Source organism: Sciurus carolinensis, chromosome 2 (assembly GCF_902686445.1).
Source record: "Sciurus carolinensis chromosome 2, mSciCar1.2, whole genome shotgun sequence".
Lineage (NCBI taxonomy): Eukaryota > Metazoa > Chordata > Mammalia > Rodentia > Sciuridae > Sciurus > Sciurus carolinensis.
In genome coordinates, this window is record NC_062214.1 from 31,474,137 (window position 1) to 31,497,328 (window position 23,192).

The window sequence follows — 23,192 nt, forward strand, 5'->3', positions numbered from 1 at the left end:
TAACTGGGGGCAGGTGTGGCTTAGCTATGGGATATGTAGTGGTTCGTTGGGGATGTGACTGTGGGATATGTATTTGAATCTGACAAGTGGTGTCTTTCTCTCTCTGCTTCCTGATCACCATGATGTGAGTTGCTTTCCTCCACCACACCCTCCCGCCATGATGGAGCCGGCCTTCTATGGACTAAGACTTCTGAAACCGTGAGCCCTCAAGTAACACTTTTCTCCTCTACAATTGTGCTGGCCAGGTCCTTTAGTTATAGCAGCCAAAAAACTGCCTAAAATACCTAGTACACAGAGAAAATATACACTGAATTGTGACAAAAAAGTCAGAAAACTGCCTTATAATACTGACTGTGGCCAAGACTGATCACAACTCATTAGTAACCAAATCCATTTTCATTACATTTCTCACCTTCCTTTGTAGTTTGGTATAGTCTTGTGACTGAGTTTTTAGGCAATGAAAGGAGCAGGTCCAACAAAACCTCTTCCATATGATCCTGTTGAATTTTTTTGCCTTCCACTGGCTTCATGCAGAGGAGCCCACTGACCCTGGAGACCGGTGGTGAAAATAGCAAAGCAACACTATAAAAGAAGCTTGATCACTGATTGGTCAGAATTTAGAATGTCTTAGAATCATGCTGCCTGCTGACTAGGGACCCCAGTTTTGCACTTAATGTCGGCAAGAAGAAACTTCTGTTTGAACCATTATAGATGTTTATATTTGTTTGTAACAGCAGCTGATGCGACCCTCATACATCCTTAGTAAGGAAATTGTACTAAAGGCTGCTATGCTGTCTGACATTGCTGGAACAAGGTTGTGTAATGGGTAATTGTTTTAACGGACATATTTTGGCCTCCCCCTCAGTTCAAACCAAGTAATAACAACCCATGTCACTTAAATAAACTACAACATAAAAACAGTAGATGTAGACACAGTTTAGGAGCAGAGGGGTTGTGTGATGAACTCAGTTTGGAAAACACCTTAGGAAACATGAATCATACACAACATATTGAAGGAGGGAAGGGACTGTTGGAGTGATGAGGACGAATGGGAATGTGCAGAAGGAGGAAAAGTTTTGCTGTTATTTTTTTAATAAAAAAATGATGACTTCAATGGCCAATGATCTTTGATTGTCATGTATGGAATAACCTAGGTCATTAGTAAAGTTATATAGCAAAGGTTCTGTAGGAGACCACCCTGGGTGCTTATATTACCTGCCTTTCACTTACTTTAAGTTTTATCTGCAGCAGTGATGGATGGTGCCTCCAGCTCCAATGCTCCACTTCCAGTGAGTTACTGATTTCTGTCTTAGTAGCTTCTCCCACACTTGGAAGCTCCATCATGTGGCACTAATGCCCTTGTTTAAAACCTTCACCAATAGGGAGAATAGCGGGATAATTGATGCCTCAGTTTCCCATCTTTTAGGGGAATAGTCCTAGGAAGCATTCAGAATGCTCCTCAGGAGGTCCTGGTTGGGTCTCTGCACTTACATACAACAGCCACTTTGTGGCAATATCTCCTAGATCAGCATTCCTTCCTTCCTTTTTCCTTCTCTCTTTTCTTACTCTTTCTTGGGATCAACCCCAAAGGAAAGTACCTGAATCCAAGTCTTGACTCAAGGTCTGCTTTTAGAAGAAGAAAAAGTATAAGTCCAATTTCAATTTTTTGTCTTTGAACAAAACTTTGGATGGCAATCCAAGATGGTGGACTAGAGGGAGGCTGCGTTCCTTGTCGCTCCGTAACTCTGGTTTTAAGCAGAGGATATCTGTTTCTTGGTGAGGGAGTTTTTGCTGCTTATCGATTCCTTGGTGTTTGAACAAAACTTTGATTTTGTTGTAAGGACAGACTGGATTCTGCTTCTAATGCCAGCTATTGTTTCCTTTGGAAATTCAAGATCTTCTGATATTATGTCTAATCATGGTGAATTAAATATCATATAATAACACACATAAACTCAAAAATATGTTATTTATGTAATTTTGAACAAATATTTTTTGAATATCTTCTTTTTTTTAAAGTCAGTTTATTTTACACAAATCTCTTCTGATATATATTATGAGTAAAAGCTGATACTAAGAAATATTTGGAAGAATTACTAACTGAAATCAGAACATCATGCCTTCTAATCCGTCCTCCATGAACTTTTTATCAAGTGCCATAAATTTGGCTACAAATGTTTCCAAGTGATAAATGGCTTTGCTACCCAGTTGTAGATGATGTTCATAATAAGCTGCCATCTGGGCCACTTCCCCTTTCAGTTGTCCATCAAAATTATGCAAAAGTTCTGGGAGAATGCTCTTCATTATTATCTCAGGAGGAATACAATGAGTTAAAAGCTCAGAAAGCCTTCCACGAACTTCAGGAGACTTTGAGACCTCTGCTGACTGACAATAGGATTTGCTGTCTCCCTCAGATACACCTCCCAATCTGTCTCAGGGATTTCTTGATCTGCAGTGAAAGGATATTGCTGTACTTGGCACACTTAAGTAGGGCTTTTCTGAGATCTCTACAGGACTTTTCTGCAGGTCTATGAGCCAGTTGTGAAGGAAGATTCAGACCTTCCTTCTTGCACACAGTAGATAACACATGGCAAATATCTTCAATGCTGGAGCAGGCACACGAACTGCCAGGCATCTACTAACAGTAGGTGGTATCGCTTTGGATGTAGAATTGCAGCACACGATCAATCTACAGGCGGGCATATATTTTTCCATGGTTCTATGCAAAGCATGTTGAGCATCTCTGGTGAGTTTATCAACTTCTGTCAATAATACCAGTTTAAAATCTCTTTGAGAGTTTGTTTCAAGTTCCCGTGAATGTGCCACTGTTTTCAACATCTCCTGAATTACCACCCGGTCACTATTTCCAGCATCACTGGGATTAACTTCAAGGTGGTAATTACTTGCAATGGTGCTGATTTCAATTTTCTTTTTAGATGGAGTTGTGATGGTTTGATGTTCAATTCTTAATTTTTCCACCCCAACACCATAAAGTTCACGTAGAATACATATAATTCTTGTCTCTTTTCCAGCACCTGATGGTCCATACACTCACAGGTGAGGAAAGTCACCATGCTGAACCAGGTTGTGCAACTGGATCACCTGCTTCTTGTGATAGTACAGCCACCCAAGGAACATGGACAGTATTTGTCCACCCAGAGACTCATGTCAGCCGGAGCTCCTGGGTTTGAAGTTTGAAAGCCCCGTGTGCGCTCCCTCCTTTCACTGAATACCTTCTTAATGCCATTGTGTTTGTCACTGGGATTTACTTTTTGTTTGTTCAGCCTTATAGCAATGTTTCATTAATTGTGCTGTTTGAGAACTGGATATATGTTTGCAAGAAAACAAATCAAAATTCATCTCATTTATTCACTTAGCTGTTTAGCTTACCTTTTGTTATGTTTTATTTATTTAGTTTTTAGTTGTAGTAGACACAATACCTTTATTTTATTTATTTATTTTTATGTGATGCTGAGAATCGAACCCAGTACCCCAAATGTGCTAGGCAAGCACTCTACCACTGAGCCACAACCCCAGTCCATCTTTTGTTATTATTACCAGTTTTTTCTTTTTTATTTCTAAATACATTTTCCTTACTCTTTTCCTGACCTCAATCATGATCTGCTTGAAACTGATAAAGCATGTATCTTGTGTCTCTTACAAATGATTCTAGAAAACTGTCTTGCACATTTAAGTTGCTCAAATTTTTTAAAAATGGAACTGCACTATAAAATGGTTCATAATGATTGCTTAGAACCAAACTTTCTGAATGAATTAAACTAAGATAAAGTTTCAGAGAACCATTGAATTGGTCCCCATTCATCTTTATTTTCTGACAACAAACTATAAAAACTCCAACAGGTTGGGACTGATATGAGGATGGCAGAAGTTTAAACTATGCTTTTATCATGTTGTTTTCTTCCTAGTGAATTCTACAAGACCCACCTGTCCCTCTTTCCTGGTTTTCAGTGTCTTAGAACGCTACCTTGATCTGCTCATTCCCAAATTAAGTCATTTGCAGCATTTCTTCCCCTCTGATAATAATTACCATTTGTGAGCTGGGGATGTGGCTCTATGGAAGAGCACTAGCTGGCATGTGTGAGGTCCTGAGTTGGATCCCTAGCACCATGAAAAAGGAAAATAAAAGAAAAGAAAACAACAACAATAAAAAACTAGCACTTGCATATTCCTTTCTGTCCTGGGTCTGCTCTGTTGCATTTATTCTTCACAAAATCCCATTTTACAGGAGAATAAAGAAAGTAAAGAGATTGGTATGTTGCCCAGTGTCACAGAGTTAGTAGGTAGTAGAGCTAGGATGTGATTCAAATAGTCTAGATCCAGACCCACAGACTCTAGCTTTATGCTACATGTAATTCTGAGTCTATGCCTTGAGAACCTTTCCTGTTTTCAATTTCATTCCTTTCATTTTTTTCTGAGTCTATTTGCACTTAAGTTTTAGCCAATTTATCTGTAATGTATACGGACACACTGATGGAGCTTTAAACTTGTACAGTGTCTTTAGTGGTGAGAGTTTTAGGCACCAGTGGATTACATGTTTCTAGTGGATTAGATGTTTTAGGAAAAAATTGTCCTTTCAGTGTCTCCAACTCTCAGCTTGTCCTAGGTCAAATACCTGTGATGCTCTTAGGAATAGGGTTAGGGTTGAAGATGCCCAAACCCTCAGTTGGTCTGCCATGTATAGTTATTAGCAAATTTCTGACTTATTTGGAAATTTGACCAGATACAGACTCAGAACATAAATAAAATCTATAGAAAATTGAAAATTGTTTTACTTCTCACTGTGACTCTCCCTTGGACTTGTTATATTCCTAAACACATGGAATTGTGACTTTGTCCCATTCTTTGCTGCTTCATGACATTTTGGAACCACTCAGAAGCAGGTACTGGGGCTGGGGTTATAGCTCAGTGGTAGAGTGCTTGCCTAGCATGTGTGATGTGCTGGGTTCAATTCTCAGCACCACATATAAATAAGTAAAATACAGGTTCATTGACAACTAAAAAAATTTTAAAAAAAGCAGGTACCATTTGGCAGAGGTAGTGAGGAATGGGAATTAATCAGAAAAACTGAGTTCTAACTGCTTACTCACTGACTGATATTTAGTAATTGTCATCTTTGTGGAAGGGACTGGGCTGCATACTGTGGGGGACAGAGAGATACAAGAAGGTGAGTGTGCTCATATTTTGGGGAGCTCATTAATTTGTAAATTACAACGCTACATACTCTTCCTTGAGATTCTGCACTAATTGAGAAAAAGATGCAGCATTCCGTGTAGGATAAAATAGAGCTGTTTGATTGCTGGTCAGTCTGCATGGGGAATGGGCAACATGTATTGACAACCTAACTTTCTAATTATCCTCATCCTCTTACCCAGGAGACACAGCCCCTCACAGTTGCAGGTGCAGAAACCCTGTTCCAGTAAGCTTACTGTCCACGTGGGAGGACATAGGATGCAAGCAGGGTGGTCCCGGAAGGGAGAATTCAGAAGGAATCAAAGACCTTTCAATCTCACTGGTGAGATGGATCACTGTTTCCACTGGGAGAGGAGTAAACAGGGATAAAGGGAAGAGACTACCCCCGCCCCACATTTTTACAAATTTGAGTTCCTCTTTGGTCAGTTAAGGCAAAAATGCACAGATGGGTCAGAATGTCCATTTCTAAAATATGTTTAAACAATAGAAGATAGAGAGTGATTATGCTCAAAAAGGGGGTGGGATAAAGGAATAAGGTCTGTCTTTATGTAACATCTTCTGGAGTTCTTGGTGTGTGTATAGTAAAACTAAAAGAATCTATAATTGTCTGTAGATTTTTATTGTGCTCTAACAGCCTCTTTATCATACTAAATTCTTCAGTAGGTCAAAGAGAGCTAATCTTCTGATTAGCTGAAGAAGATCATCTAATTCTGACAAATGTTTTTATCTCTCTCTTTGTAAAATTTTTAACAGATATACTAAAACATAAATGTTGTACGTATTAATGGAGTTCCATGTAATGCTTGATACAAGTATATATTACATGAAGTTTAAATCAGGTTAAACATATTGATGTTCCCAATATTTATCAATTGATTTTGAAAAAAAAACTTCAAAATTCTCTCCTCTAGGTTCTTGAAATATACACTACATAATTGTTACCTATAGTCACCATACTGTGCAGTGGTACACCAGAGCTCCTTATTTATAACTGACTATTTATAATTATGACTATTTATAATTAAGCACCCAGTGATCAGATTTTCCCCATCCTTCCCCCTATGTATTTTTCAAAGTGGATTTATTAGAGAAATGAGTTTCAAGTGCATTGTTGTGGAAAAGCATTCTCCAGGAGTGTTCTGTAGATTTATTCCTTGCATGGAAATAAAATGGTGTGTATGTTTGCAAATGAGAAAAATTTAAGAAACAGAATCCACAGTCAAATAAGGAGGAGAAAATCAGAAAAGGAGGTCTTGTGCTTCAGGATATTTCAGAGCCCTTAGTATACAACTGTAAATCATGACTTTCTAAAGGGTAGTTGTAATAGGAAGTATTAATCAAACTTGTTCATGGTACTGTTATTGAGAATTGAATAGAGAAATTAAGCTAGATAATCAAGTTAATGTGGTCTATGGAACACACTTTGGGAAATGTGGTAGCAAGGACTGAGCTTTGCAGAGCTGGCACCGAACAAGAAGCATAATCTCTCCAGACTGAGCAGGCAGCATACTCTTCAGGTCGAGTGTGGAACTTCATTGGACATTGACAAATGGGAGAATCTAGTGGCAAAGAAAGAAGTAGATAATCCATCTGGGGAAACCACATTGGCCTGGAATCACTGCAGGAAGAGTTAAAGAAGCAAAGAAGATGAAGGTCACTGTGATAAGATTGGATTTAAACAAAATTCTGGTTTTGGTCATTATAAAATGTAGTTTCTGGAAATACATATAACACACATCATAGTCCCTAAAAGAATGATTTGAGGGGAATTTTTGACAATTTAAGGTTTTGATATTTTGGCATTTTAAACATAAGAAAGGTCTGGGGAGAGTAAAATGCATGCAGAGAAGATGAACAGTGATGAGGAAAGTGTTGACTGGCACCTATGTACCCATGCCAGCCTCTCACCTTGGAGGAATGGTATTTGTATTAAACAAATGTGGCCCGAACACTGACAGCCGCTTCTGGATTTTTGCATAGTAAGGTTACAATTCCATTTCATGTGGCTCACTAGGCTCCCTTTGGTATCACTTCTTTTGGATTTTGTCATGTGCTTGCATTTCCTCTGCATCTCACCTGAGTACATTATATCTTTGGATGCTTAGGGAGGGCTGCCCAGTTCCATGGGCATCCCAGAAAATGTTTCCAGAAAGAATGAGGAACTCTTTGCTGAAGCCACAGTTTTCTGACTAGTGTCTGTGGAATGGAGCTGTCTCATCTGCTCTGGGATTTTAATTACCTAGGGGTGATAGGTGCATTCAAATTACCTGTCTCTTCCATGAGTTCATCCTGACAGTACAGAGCTTGCCATCTAAGAGAGTCAATCACAGATAATTGCCATGGGAACCTGAAGGCAACATACCCGCTCCTGTGGGACTGAGTTTTGTACTGAGTTGGCACTGAACAGTGTTCATTCACTGCAGATGCTCAAGTGGAGAAGTTGCCATTGCTCTGCCCTTGACTTTACTGTGCTTTTGGTAGTCAAATAGGCCCAGAAAAATGATAATTTTTAGAGTGACTGGGATCTCCAGATGCTTTACATATCTGTGGTTAAGTGTGACATAGTTTCCATGTGATGTGAATTTAGGCAGTGTGTGCTGAACAGTTTTTCTCTTTTCTTCAAAAATTTGATATTCCCTATTTGTGATTAGTAAAATGACCATCAATAGATGCATGTGGAATACTGTGGGAGGTATTAGCAAATGTATTCCTTTAAGTTGTTTAAAATTTTTTTCACATAATCTTGGTCATACCATTAATTGCTAACATTTGTTTTTGAAAATTCCAGGTATGATATATGTAGTATTTTGCCACCAGAACATTCACATTCAGATTCCTATGTCTTTTAACGAATCCATACTGGGTATCAGGATGCATGCTAGATGTTTTGTTTGCTTTCTCAGTCTTTACAACTGTGATAAAATATTGTTTCTATTTTATCAATGTATAAACAAACTGAAGAGGGTCTATAATTTTCTATCTTATTCCTATTGATGCTGCCATAACAGGACACCTGAGACCAGGCAAATTATAAAGAACAGAGATTAAATTAGTCAATTATAGAGGCTGGGAAGTCCAAAGTTAAGTGCCTATATCTGGCTAGGGCCTTCTTGCTGTGTCATCCTATGGTAGAAGGCAGAAGGGCAAGAGAGAATTGCATGTCTGAGAGAGCAAGAGATTGCACTTGCAGGTTTAAGCCCTTTCATAATGGCATTGAGATGACCTTTCCTAAACACCTGACATTAGGTCCCACATCCCAACACTGTTGCATGGAGGATTAAGATTCCATCACATGAAATTTGGGGAACATATTTAAGTCATAGCATTTACCTAACACCACACAGCCTGTGACAGAGTGAGGGACTTAAAATCACATCTATTTGTTCTTTTCCCTAAATTCCATATGACCTGTGAATGAGGCATGCCGAAGGCTAGTTGTCGCTCATTCAAAAAATTTTGGTCTTGTTTAGATTAAAAAAAGAATCAACTTTCTTTTGGTGGCTCATTTTAACTCTAGGGCATGTTAAAGTTAGAAGCATAAGTTTTGATCAGATTTTGGGTGGGGGAATGTTCAAAGTTCAAGATTTCCCAAGAGGAACCTCCTGTAATCTCTTAGGGAGATCTCTTCGTTCACCAATGGCATGGCCTCCTCAGAACTTTGAGAGGATCACTAAGTGACGAGGCCTGCATCCCTGTCCCCTCACCTATTCACTTGGTCATTTACTCTGGCTCCCACTGATACCTGAATCGAATTTGAACTTTGTTTCTTGATCACTCTGCAGTGGTTGCAGATGTAATTCCCACTTCTCCTGCAGACCCTTTTCCATGGGGCTCTTCTCTGCTACTTGTATCTTCTTCATCCTTAGGGGTTCAATCTAAGACTTGTTGGTCTTGAACATGGGTCACAGCTTATTCTCATTGGCCCCACCAGTGATGCTCTTAGATGCTCTTAGATACTTGATTTTCAAAGCAATGGCACTGGAGTTTGAAGCCTCTGGAGAATGTTTCCCAGAAACCATGAAGGAGATGCGAAGGGAGGGAATCCTTGATCTTTACTCCAGCAGATAGTAGAGCAACCAGTCTTTTTAAAATTTCTGGTGGATAGGAACTTTATTTGCAAAAAGTTTCACCTTTTCCATTTTGATAGTGTGTAAGCACCAGGGAGTGGTGGTGTCTCTGGGACTCAGAGCTTCAGGTTTCAAACTGGGGTGTTGGCCCAGGCCAGAAACACCCCGTGAGTGATTGATTTATAAAAGTCAGGAAGCTAATTTATTAATTTAGCTTGGGAAATATAGCACCGAGGACTGGAATGCCTTAGTCAGCCTGGTTAGGGCACTCGCTTCCTGAAAGCAAGCCTAGTTACCTGGAAAATCAAGCTCTTGCCTAGGTGCCAGGAGGATCATGGAAACAGAACTGGACGTCATTTGGAACTAGCAATGTTTCAGAGCCAAAGTAAATCTCTGCACTCTAAACTGGTAGTTCTCAAACACTAGTTTGCCTCCGACTCACCTTGATTTGGGTCCCCAATCCTAGAGTTAATTGTGTGTGTGTGTGTGTGTGTGTGTGTGTGTAAGGAATAGGAATTAGTATTTCTAAGACATTTCCAGATAATGCTGGTGCTGTTGATCTGGGATCACACTTGGATAACCGCCACTCTCAATTATTAAGAGGAAACCATAGTGGTGTGTATACACACACACACACACACACACACACACACACACACTTTCCTTTAGATATTTTTGAAGGACACTGTTAACTTTGGACTATTTTTTTTTTTTTTATGTAATCTAAGACTTACCAACTAGTAATTCCACTGCCTTTCTCCAAATCTCTCCATGAGCATCAATAATGGATGAATCAGTTTCTCTCAACTACTTTAAAATTAACACTTTAGATCTGTATCTCTGAAATGACTCCCAGGCCACCCATGTTTCTATGCATGTCAGTATTCTTAAACCGTTCAGTCACACACTTATGGCCCATCCTTTTTTTTTTTTTTAACCTCTGCCACTCCTTCCACATACAAACATGCTCCCTGAGGGCTAAATCTCAAACTGTTTTCACAGTTTATTAATTTTTATGGAAAGCATTATTTCTTTTGGAGGAGAGGACTCCAGGTTCATTTTTCTTCACATTACCTGTGATTTCATTTTTCCACCATACCAAGTGCCCAGTAAATGTGAACAATGGTGTTCTTCTTCTGCCTATTTTTGTCATGAGGTAATAACGTGAAAGACAGTTGGTTGTAATTTACCACCAATAGAGATTTCCTGCCTAAAAGTTTAACAAGAGCATGAGTCACAGTGTCATGGATATATGAAAATAAGCTGTGACCCATGTCCGCAGAGTAATTAGACCCAGGCTAATGAGGACCAAGTGGTTGGTGTGCACAGCCTAAATGCAGTCACTGATGCTCTCTGCTTTTTCTTCTATTATCTTTCAGGCTTCCTGAGGAGCTGGCTTGGCTCCCCAAGGAATCCAGCAAGCCCTGAACTGTGGGATCCATTATGGGTATGGTGGATATGGAGGACTGGATTAGATGCAGCTGGTGACTATACTTGAGAAGGAGAAACAATACTCAAAATATCAGAGGATTTCATTTTCCAGTTAATGGTTTTTATTGTTCTTTTCTAGCCCACAATGAAATGTTTGTCATTTACTCACTTCGGTCTTAGGTGACATCATAAGGACATCAGTTTTAAGTAGATATGCTAAGGTGGGATCTCCAGAACCTTCCCACTAGTTAACCTTGGTTTAATCAGAATGCCACAGAAGATTGAGCGCTCAAGAATGTTAGGCATCATTGCAACATTTTAGTTAAAGTGTCCTGTGCACCGACTTTTTTCCAAGCCTGGACAATTTGTCACCTGTGATTATTCTCTTTGTGTTACAGGAGGTTTGTACTCTTTTTCTGTTTTCTAACTCCCTGGGTAGTGTGCTAAACTTTCCTCCTTCTTACTTCTCATTCCCCTTTCCTATCTCTATTCTTCTCCTCTCTTTCTTACATGTCACATGAGGACAACCAAGAGAAGTCTGCTTAGAGGGAACAGTTGGGGGCTAGACATCCAGTCAAGTTGGGGTGGGTTTGTATTATGTCAACTTAGCTTGGTTGGAACTACCAGTGTTTTTCTTCCCCCACAAAAAAAAAAAAAAAAAAAAAAAAAAGAGCCTGTGATTCATGCTCTAGTTCAGAATTAGCTTCCTAATATAGTTCTGGGTTTCAATGGGCCACAGGAGACATCTTAGGAAAGATTTAGAAGGTGGAGGTGAACCAAGAGCTATGTAGATATCATACTTGTGAGGTCTGGGCATGGCATCTGGTGCTTATTCTGACAGGTAATCTTGCAGTTCCTGCTGCGTCTTCCTTCAGCTGCTCCACTACTTCCTGGGCCAGGCGTGTCTGGTTCTGTGATGAAGAACCCCAGAAGAATACCCTGTCATTGAAAGTGGAAGCTTGGGAGAAATGAGAAAATAATACAGGTTCCAGTCTGTCTTGGAGGATCACAGCCCATCCTTGCAGGTCCCGTGTGTCCTTGCTTTCCCCACCTCACCTCACAGCCATGTTTCCCTTCTGAGAGTTGACTCTTCTGGCTTTAGACCTCAGCACCAGATTCGAAGGCACAGCCTCGTGTGTGTCATTTAACCAGCTCCCACCACTGTGAAAAATTAAATCCTTGTGATAAATCCCTTATTGGCCATCTCCTGAGGATCAGCTGCTTTGATTAAACCCTGACTGATATACCATACCTCAGTTATGATTCTTAGGCAGGAGGACAACTTGTAGCATCTCTGGTTGGAATCCATCTGGGGGAATTTAGTCACTGAGTTTTGAGATTATCAACGACCCAGTGGCCATTGTGGGAGCTGATTTAGAATACTCTGTTTGAATCTGAATGATCAACTCAACATCAGTAGCTGATTCCACTGAGAGGCACTTTATGCAAACCAACCCTGGGAAGAGGAGTTTCTGGTCCTGCTAAGCCACTCTGCAAACTGTTCTTGAGATTGAGGGACTTCCAAGCAATAAATGGCTTCCAAGCAATCTTGGGCCTTGAACTTCCAAAAGGCAGATACCATATGCCAGATTGTTTTAACTGATGCAAAGGAAGATAGCAGGAAGAGAAAAGAAACTCTGTTACCTTCGTTTCTCTCCTCTTCCATCATTTCACAGTCCACCTGCATGTGAATATCAACTGTGAATATTATTTCAGTGCTAGGAAACTTGACAGTTTTGGGGGAAAAAAAAAAACCCACTCTTCATGTTTATGGAATTCCATCTTTTGCTTGGGAAGTTGCTTAGGGCAGTAATATTCCCCTTGGCCCTCCTCTCTTTACCTGGTTACTAGCTTTAGGATCTTTCTAAAGAAGCAACCAAGAAAAGAATCTCTCTGAATTCTATTTTTGGGGGAGAAAAGAATTTTTTTGAACCATGGTTTAGAATTAAATTATAAGCCTTTAATCTACCTTTTGTAATTCAGAAAAGCACAATACAAAAAGGTCCCAGAATTTTTCTATTCTAAGCTCTTAACACAAGCTTACTTTTAAGTTGAGGTTATGACAAACCACTTCAAAGCACTGGAAGTGGCATGAAGCAACACAGTTGAAATCTATGTTTATATTTTCTTGCTTTTTGCCTTCTTTCCTTACAATCATTGCAGACAAAACCAAGTAGAAGGTACAATATTCCTGGTGTTCTCAAGCTTCTGCACTCTGCTTTAGGCAGTAAAGACCTTGGTTCCTCCATCCTTTATTACATGGCTGTAATAATCCTTAATTCATACCGAGGTAAGAAAGGTAGACCACAACTTTCTGCGCAGAGAGATGGGGAGGAATGGAGAGTTTTTGAATTTAAGGGTTTAAACCTTTGGAAGAATAATTCAGACTTCATCTGAACATTTGGAGAGAGATCTTTTTGTAGGTTGAGATTCTTTTCTCTGCCTCTAAAATCAATCCCATCAGATAAGTAACAGTGCCCCTTATAATAAGATCTCTTCTGCCTTCTTTCATTAGTTTCTGAGTTGCACAAAGAGCTTCAATAGCAGAAGTAGAAAACACCACAAGATTGCACATGGATGTGTGCGTGTTTTTTTAAACCTCATCTGGAGTGAGCCCAGGTCACCTTCGAGAGTACTGGCGAAAAACCCTGTTGAGTGAATTTCTTCACTTCTTGGATTGCTCATAAAGTGAAGGTGGAAATGAGAACAACTTTTTGCACTTAAGAAAAATCCACTTGCTTTCTCTAATATATATAAATATATATAAAAAAGTTTAAGTACTTTATATATAATAATATAAATGAAATATATGAACAAACATTATTTATAAATGTAAATTACATACACACACACACACACACAAACATACACATAAAAACACGCACAAAATCTTTCCTCCTTTTAAAAAAAATAAGAGCCACCTTTTCACTATACATTTGGAAAGATGAGGGCAGGTGATGTAGTTTCTCTGAACACTCTGGACCAAGCACCTGATATGCTGATAATGTTATGAATACTTACGAGAAGGAAGCTGAAATACAGCTTTAATTTAGGAATGCACAATATAATTCAAGTTTCTTTTATGCGGGTGTAGACGTACCCTACAATCTCTGTATACAATGTTAGGATTCTAACTCAAAGGTCTGTTGATATGGAAAAAAAAAATGTAGAATCCCTGTGACCTCTGAGGTACCCTTGCCTGACTGTGCATTTTGGTCATATTGATTACTGTCTTAGCGCTCACTTCAGATGTTTTGTAACTACTCACTGAGCCTGAAAGAAGGAAAGAATATGCACCAGGTATAGCTTATGTTCTGACTTCCTTCACCATATATTAGTTTTATTCAGGCTTAACCTTAATATAAATGGAATTGTTTAGCATGTTTTCTTTTGTTAAATTTTCTTTTTGCTAAACATAGTATCTTTGAGGTTGCATATGAGTCCTGAAATTGAGTTTCTTGAAAATTGGGATCTTGCATTATATTTTATGATTTACCCTCAGTTCAAAAATAAATATTTTTGAATGAGTACAATGTAATATTTCCCTTTTAGCCTTTCTCCTTATTATCTGTCCATATAATAATACAAAACAGCACATTTCTGCCTTCCTGCACAACTGATGTAGTAGCTCATTGAACTGGTTACTAAAAGAATAAAAAACAGGTCTTAGTAGTAGTCAGAGAACTTCGTAGTGACTAAGTAGGAAGCTTGCTGACTTTAGATCTGTTAAAATTTTTCTTAGAAATAATAAGACTATTGGAATCATCTTGACCTAAATAGATCAAGTGGTGTAGTTTAATCTAAATATATATGTTAATAGTAAAATAATATTTGAATTCTGAAAGCCTGATTTTGAAACACTATCAAATATATCTTTGCTTACAGTTTTAGATGGCTGAGAAGTTTTTTTCCTACTCTTTTTTACTATTTTATCTGCTATTTAATGCTATATTTTAAAACATCATGCAAATTCTGAGGGCTTATATGGGAATGCTTGTTATTTGAGCATTTGAGAAAACTCAAGTCATGGATGCTCAAACCTCTGGTAGGATCACAAGGTGTTCACTTTTTTTCTGAGATTGGGAACATCTAAGAGGAAATGTGTGTTTTATTTATTCATTCAACTAATGATTATTGAACATCTATCATGGATACTGGACTAGACTTGAGGATGCAAAAGTAATTGAAATGGATTTTGACCCAGGGAATGTACATGTTAGCCAAGGAAAGAGACATACCCTGATAGTTAAATACGATGAACGATCAGTAAGAACTACAAAGTACCTGAGAGAACAGAGCTGGGAGCCTTCTCAGAAAGTTGGCGATGAGTGTCCTAGAAGGTGACATTGAATTGTGCCATAAAGTACAAGCCGAACTTTCCCAGATAGAGAAGGGAAGAATAAAATCTCTGAACAGTAGAAATAACACACACACAGGAAAAGAATGGTGGAATATCCTGACAAATTCGAGAAAGAGAAGTTAGCATAGCTGGCATTTAGCATGCATATGGTAGGATACGAACAGGAAACAAGAATCCTGGAGACAAAGTAGGAAGAGTCAGCCATCAAAAAAGTTTGGATTCCATTTGGGTAGGCACTTGGTATGTAGGCCGTGGTGGCCAACTTAAACCTCTAAATAAAAAATCTACACCAAAAGACATCTTTTCAAGGTGGATATATTTGGCAGTATTCACATGGTCATTGCAATTGTTCAGATAAGATATGAGAGTCTGAATTAAGAAGTGATGAGAGAAAGAGACAAATTTACACAATTTTGAAGGGGCTGAACTATTAGGAGTTAGAGATGAGATATGTGGGGCACGCGGCGGGTAGCAGATATGTAAAGGCCACTTTGGAAGTTTTCTTGCTTCACTTATGATTTTAGCTGCAACTGTGATGGATGGTTCCCAGCAGACTGGAAGTGTAGGGAATGCTCAACTCACGCCCTGCTCCCAGTAACCCTAAGCCATTAGGAAATGAGAATCTGTAAAGATGCTGCAGCCTCTCATTCCTTAATGGGGGAAAATCTGGAAGCTTATTCCATGTGGTTTCTCAAAACGTCCTGAATGAAATTTCACTACAGTTGCCCACACTTGGAACCCACTCAAGCACAATCTCTTTATTGGTCCTTTCTTTTTTCCTGCCTCGTGGTCCCTACCCTCTCACTCATGCTTTCTAGGTTTGCCTTCCAGTTAAACTCTCTGTAGTTGTTTCTTGGTTTCAGGTTCCACTTTGGAGGGACCTCTCAAAGATAAAAGATTAAAGAATAACCTTAGGGTTCATGGCTGGGTTAATAAGGAGGACAGGGCCTACACAGGAAATGCTGGCAGAAGAACAAAGTAGGAGAATGGTAGGAGATGGCAATTAGATTTTGACTGGAACAATGGAATTTGATGTGTCTTTGGAATATCCTGTGGAAGAGGTAGGATGGAGAGAAGTGGGAACTTTGTGAGCCATTAACAAGAAGGCCAAGTGAGGGGGTGATCCAGGGAGCGTGCTAAGTGAGAGGAGATGTAGCTGGGACCCTGGAGAAGGCCAACATTTTAGGGGTAGGCAGAGACAAAAACTATTGATTTCATTGCAATTTTGTTAGATCCCAGGGTTGTCTGGCAGTAAACATTTTCTGGTGACTGAACCAGAAAAAGAGACTGAGAGGGAGTGAACAGAAGGCCTGAGAACTAGGAAAACCTGGGGTCTATGGAAGAGAGAGCATAAAAATGTGAAAGTGCCAAAGGTCACACTAGGTTCCTCGGGGCACTGGCTGACCTTGGCCAGTGGGCAACTTTGCTGGTTTGGTGAGGGCAGTAAGATGGGCAGGTGCAAAGAGCTGATGGCGAGGGACTAGAATTCTTGAGTCTCAAAGAAAGGAAGATGGAGACTTCAACTACTTGTTTGTAAAAAAATATGATTTCAAAATGAATGTAAGCTTCCTGAAAAAATTGGAAAAGTAGAAGAATGTTGTTTAAAATAGAAAATAATGACCCCTGAAGATCTCTCCATCCCAACGTCGTTCCTTCTAAATAAACACTGTTAATATATTGGGGTATGAGGTTGACTCATGTGAACAATTTCATAGATCAAAACCAGTTGAATGTTGACAGTTTCCTGAAATTCAAAGTATAGTTCTTTGCAGATAGATAATTATTCTTTTAAAGGAAGGAGGAAGAGCATGTAGGTGTAGCTTGTGGGGCTTGCAGAATCTTGGTAAAATTGAAAAGTTTTAAAATTTATCTAGAAACTCATTTTTTTTTTAAGGTGAGGATGACTTAATATATTTTTGCAAGCTGAGAAGTGGAAGGAAGGTTGATGACAACTGATGACAGTTGCTCATTGGGGTTAGAAATGTGAAAATTGTTTTGCTGCCTGATGATCTGGATGTGTGCTTTGCTCCAGCAGAGCTGGGGCTGGGCAGCTGGGGAAGCCGTCGTGTGGGGATTGCAGGATGCCAGCTCCCAAAAAAAAACAGCTTCCTTGCTGTGCTTGCAGGGACTCAGGGAGAGTCCACCTCCTGGGCCTTGCCCTGCAAATGAACCCAAACAGCCTGGATGGAGAACATGCTGAGGCTCTTATCAGGGAAGGAATCACATTTGTAAACAGGTTGTTTGAAGGGACTTGAGCCTCAACCTCAAGGTAGGAAGCAAGATGTCTTTTGCTTATTTTTGGAGTGGAATTTTGTGGTCCAATCTGCAGAGAGTTCAAGAATTTGTTTCCTCATCTGGAATACCATTGGAGCATAGAGAGACCGAAAGTGGAGCTGGCCTCTGGGGAGGTCACAAGAGTCAGGCATTTAAGCTCAGCCACTGTTGACTTCTTGAAGTACAAAGGTGAGCAGGACAAGGTAGAATACCCTTCTTCCATTCCACATGGAAGAATTATAATGCTTGTTTCATTTCTTAATAGGAGGAGAATTAGCTGCTTATCAAGCCTCTGTTCTATTAAAAACATCAGTGTGGGTTACCATTAGCAAGACTGACATCTACTACACAAGAGAAAATAAATGATCCTGAAACCAAAAACAATGACCACAAATGAAAACCAAAATCTCTCCAGAGAAAGCCCCTCCACCTGCTGCTTGTTCCATGTAGAAGAATGAACTAGACCCCCACCTCTAATCAGTTACAAAAATCAAATCAAAATTGAATTGATTAGGGACTTAAATGTAAGACCTAACACTATGAAACTCCTAGAGGGAAACCTAGGGCAGACTTTGGGCAAGGCTTTTGGGGGGCAAGACCCCAAAAGCATAGAAAACAAAAGCAAAACCAGAAAAATAGGATGACATCAAACTAAAAAGTTTCTGCATAGCTAAGGAAGCATCCAGAGTGAAGAGACAGCCTACTGAAATGGGAAAAAATATTTGCAAACCATACATCTGATTAATGAGTTAATATCCCTAAAATATAAGGAATCCAAAAATGTAATAGCAGAAAAAAAGTTCAAGTTAATAATAAAAAAGGCAATAGACCTAGACAGACTTTTCCCAAATGAAGACATACAGATTGCCAATAGATAAGTGAAAAAAAAAATGCTCAACATCACTAATCATCAGGGAAATGAGAACAAAAACCTCAGCGAGATCTCACCTCACTCCAGGAAGAATGGCTATTATCAAAAAAAGACAAGAGATTAACAAGTGCTGGTGAGGATGTGCAGAAGAGGAAACCCTTGCACACTGTTAGTGGGAATGAAAATTAGCATAACCACCATGGAAAACAGTATGGAGATTCAGGCACAGAAAGAGGAGTCCCACATGATCTCACTCACGATTTCATATTCCACGTGAATTTGCGGAAATCACAAATACGGAAAGGTCAGTGTCATAGAAGTTGAGAGTAGAATGGTAGTTACCAAGGGCTGGGGAGAGTGGGGAGGAGGGAGGGGTCGGGAAAGGTTGATCAATGAGTACTAAGTTGTGGTTAGATGGGGCAGGAAGTTCTGGTGTGCTAATGCGCAGCAGGGTGACCATAGGTAGGAAGAACGTATGATCCAAAAAAGCTAGAAGAAGTGATTTTGAAAGTTCTCAACACGAAGAACTGATAAATGCCTGGGGTCATAGATACGTGCAACTTGATTTAAACCTTGCACGGTGTAAATGTGTACAGAAGCATTGCATGGTACTGGATTAAGTATGCATAATTTTTATGTTTTGAATGTATTGGTTAAAAATAAATCAAAGTTAAAGCAAAGCATGGATTCTCCTGTTTTTCATTCATAAGCATCTGGATTTTTCTTCTCAAGTGCTGGACAAACAATTGTCTTACTTGTGTGCAGGATCCACAGAGTGAACCCTGAAGGAAACAAGAAAATCATTCTCAGAGGGGTAGGATGATCCTGGAGTCTTGTCATGTTAGTATTCCTAGAGCTGTATCTTAGGACGGAATCCTTCTAATGAGACCCTTGTGATACTGCATCTAATTAGGACTCTTCGGTAGAAACCTTCCCACGTGTTCTTTTTGAATGTAACTATTGTTAGAAAGGGGTAATTAAGGTCCAGCCAACTTGCTTTATAGTGGTTCCAACTTCAGGCATTGGTTACCTCTCCACTCCTGTCCCCTGCCCTCCTGGCCCTGTCCCTTAACTTGAGATATTACTAACAACACTAACTAACCTGGACCCGATCTTACTGTGTTATAGGCACTGGGCTAATTGTTATACACACCTTGTCACCTTTAACCTTCAACAACCTTGTAGGACTGTTAGACATTACTCCTAACTCACCTAAGGGGATGCCAAAGTTCAAGGAGGCCTGAGTTTTATCTACCTAATCTTTGGGTCTGAGGTCTGCCTGAAACAACTACAGCTGATGAGGTGTGACTTATACCTGTGCTAACCTGCAGTCATGTAATCTCTGCAGAGAAGTTATATACATGACAATCCAGAAAAGCCATTGGTGACCCAGCAGATGTGTCAACCTGCAAAGCTGTTATAGGGCTTTGTTTGGGTTTTGTAAGGTGCTGAGATACAAGTTTCAAATAGATCCGATTAGTCGATTCAAATAGATTCTGTTATTTACATACTCTGTGTTTGCTTTCCAGGCCACTTAGGATGGGTGGCTGGTACTTAATAAACATTTGTGGGGTAAGAGCCCTTTATATCCAAGATGATGGATAGCTGAGCTTTCTGTTCCAACTTCTTATAATAGAGTTCATCTCTATTGTACATAAAGTATATAAAGTTTCCAAGATCTTGCTAAACAAATTTCTTCTTAGCTTTCTCATCCCTCTACTTGTTTTTCCAATAGACCCAATAACATAAGTATATTTTTATTCTTCCTGGTTGAAACACTTCAGAAAGTATCTGGCAATAATCTTGTGTTATGTGTATTAGTCAACCCACCCTAATTTGTGTGTGTGTGTGTATTTATGATTTCATGATCTTGACAAATGTGCAACAGGCAGAAAAAGCCTGTTTTTTCCTTTTACAAAAGGAAAAGGGAGTTAGAAATTTTGTACAATTGGAAGTAATGATAAATTCTGGAAGTTTTGGAGCTTGTATCTCCCTTTGGCTTTGGAATTAACTGCATGTTAAACAAGTCTTGATGATTGATGGATTTATCTGTTGATGAACATATTCTAGAATGAATCACTTGCCTGCTAAAGGATGGCATCTGGCAGATGGGGGAAAGTGGTCCATATTGGTGAGGCGTCTAGTGCCTCATAATGGCAGGCTTTTCAATAGTGCTGTATGGTGGCAGGCAATCAAAGGAAAATGGAGGTGATTCAATTTCTGAATATAAACTTTTTAATTCCCCAAATTTGCATATTATAAATAAAAAAGACTGAATTAGAGAAGGGGAAAATCTTTCTGTCATTTGCATGCAGTCCTGGGAGGGAATTCTAGTAAAATAGGAAGGATTGTGTATTGAGAAAAAGCAACAGGTTTGAAAATGTGTGACATAGGCCTAAGGAGCTACCCTGAAACCTGTAGTCTACTGTTGGGGATTCCGCCAATAAAATAAATACCTCTTTTAAATTTGTTAGTCCTTTCATGAAATAATACTGTGTGAAGTTGTTATATTCATTATAGTTCCTCAACAGGTGTGAGCAGACAGTTTTTGAGGTTGCCACACCTGTGTAGGGAAAAGTATTTGCCTTGTAAGAAATGTCGATTTATTAAGTATCCTATTTGTACCCTAATTGATTTAACAAGTACCCTAATTGTGTCCCATTAGTAAACTGGTTTGATTGATGGTCCTTCTCCACACTACTTCAGTTTGTCTTCAAGAAAAACCATAGTATTTTCTTTTCTGGAAAATTCGTTATTACTAAAATATAAGATACGCATAGAAAAAGCTTTCTTTGCCTACTCTAAGGTAACAAAGATGAGTTCCTTTTAGCTTCTAGAAACTTTGTTGTTTTACTGTTCTTATTTAGGTCTATTTGCTGTATGTGTAAGAACTCCACATTTTTTCCTTAGCATTTTTTGTTCATTCTTGATCCTTTGCATTTCTTGGTCCTTCTGCATTTCAGTTTCTACAAAAAGCCTGCTGAGAATTATGATTGGAATGTTGCTGACTATAGATCACTTGGAGAGAATGTATATTTTATGATATTGTGTTTTCCAACCCATGAGCAAGGATATTTTTATTTAGATATTATTTAATTTTTCTCATTTATATTCTTCTACAACTTTTAAAAAACTTTTAAATTTGTTCTCATTTATGTGAGTATATATATATATTTATAAACCCATGACTTATTACTTTCTAATATAAATTATATATCTGCATAAATTACATATATAAAAGCATATTTCCCACTTCCTAGAAACTTTATCATTCTCATGTTTTATATTATTACTTTCTTTTGTATACTACAATTACTGAAATATATGTAATAGGCAGAACAATTTATACTTTTTAGATGTCCAGTGCTATGAGTTTAACAAATATATATATATATAGTCATTTACATGCCCATAATTAAGATAATGAATATTGCCAGACACTCAGAAACAACAAGTATTTCCTGTGCCCCCTTATGATCAAATTTCTTCCTCATCTTAGTCTGTCAATCACTGCTATGATTTTTATTGTTAACACTTTGCCTTTTCCAGAATATTACTTAGAATCATAGAGTTATACAAATTATAAAGGAGACTATTTTGTGTAGAACATCTTTCACATATGTAGTGATTTGGGAACCATGTATACTGTTGGATGTATTACCAGTTCATTCTTATTGTTGCAGACCAGTGTTAGATTGCACTGCAATTGGTTTATCCACCCTCTGGTTGATAGACATTTTTCAAAAGTTTTGGTGATTATGCCTGAAGCTGCAATAAACATTCTGTAGAGGCCTTTGTATAGACGTATGTTCTCGTTTGTCTTGCAAAATACATCTCTGACAAAGATCTCTTGTCCAGAATAAATAAAATGCTCACCACTCAATAAGAAAACAAACAGTTCAGTTTACAAATGCACAAATGAAATGAACAGACACTTCAAAGAAAATATGTGGACAGAAATAAGTGATTGAAAAGATACACAATATTATTAGTGATTAGAAAAATGCAAATGATAACCATAAGTAGCAGCTCTTTGAATAGCTAAAAATAAAAAATAAAATGAAAAAACCAAGTTCTTATGAGGAGCAACAGCAACAAGAACTTTCAAGTATTATTGAAGGAAGTATAGAATAGTATAATTTGTTTGTTTCCCTTTATTTTAATGAAATGATAACCCAAGCTATTATTATTTGTTATAATTAATATTCATCTTATTTATTTAATTAATTAATTTATTTTGGTGGTAATGGAGATTGAACCCTGTGGTGCTCTACCTCTGAGTCACATCTTCAGTCCTGTTTTAATTTTTATTTTGAGACAGGGGCTTGCTAAGTTACCCAAGCTGGCCTCAAACTCATGATTTTCCTGCCTCAGCCTCCCAAATAGCTGGGATTATAGGAGTGTTAATAATCATTTTCTTTGCCCACAATTAGAACTCCCATTGCTCCTTATTCCTATCTGTGTTTCTTCGGGATGTATTTTCCTTTTATTTTATTTTTTAACTTTTTAAAAACTTTTTTTGATTCATTGTACACAAATGGGGTACAACTTTCTTTTCTCTGATTGTACACAAAGTAGAGTCACACCATTTGCGTAATTATACATGTACATAGAATAATGATGTTTGTCTCATTCCATTATTTTTCCTTCCCCCTGCCCCCTCCCCACTCCTCATTTCCCTCTACACCATCCATCCTTTCTCCATTCTTCACTTACCCCCTAACCCCATTATGTATCATCATCTACTGATGAGAAAAATCATTTGGCCCTGGTTTTTTGGAATTGGTTTATGTCACGTAGCATGATATTCTCTAGTTCCATCCATTTACCTGCAAATGCCATAATTTTATTCTTCTTTATGACTTAATAATATTCCATTGTGTATATATACCACAGTTTCTTTATCCATTCTTCTGTCGAAGGGCATCTAAGTTGGTTCCACAATCTAGCTATTGTGAACTGAGCTGCTATAAACATT

The 23,192-nt window shown here is 38.5% G+C and overlaps 1 pseudogene; it reads right to left on the reverse strand.

The window, feature by feature from the left end:
- Positions 1–2,106: 2,106 nt before the first annotated feature.
- LOC124978223 (replication factor C subunit 3-like) lies at positions 2,107–3,167 on the reverse strand (annotated as a pseudogene).
- Positions 3,168–23,192: the final 20,025 nt, after the last annotated feature.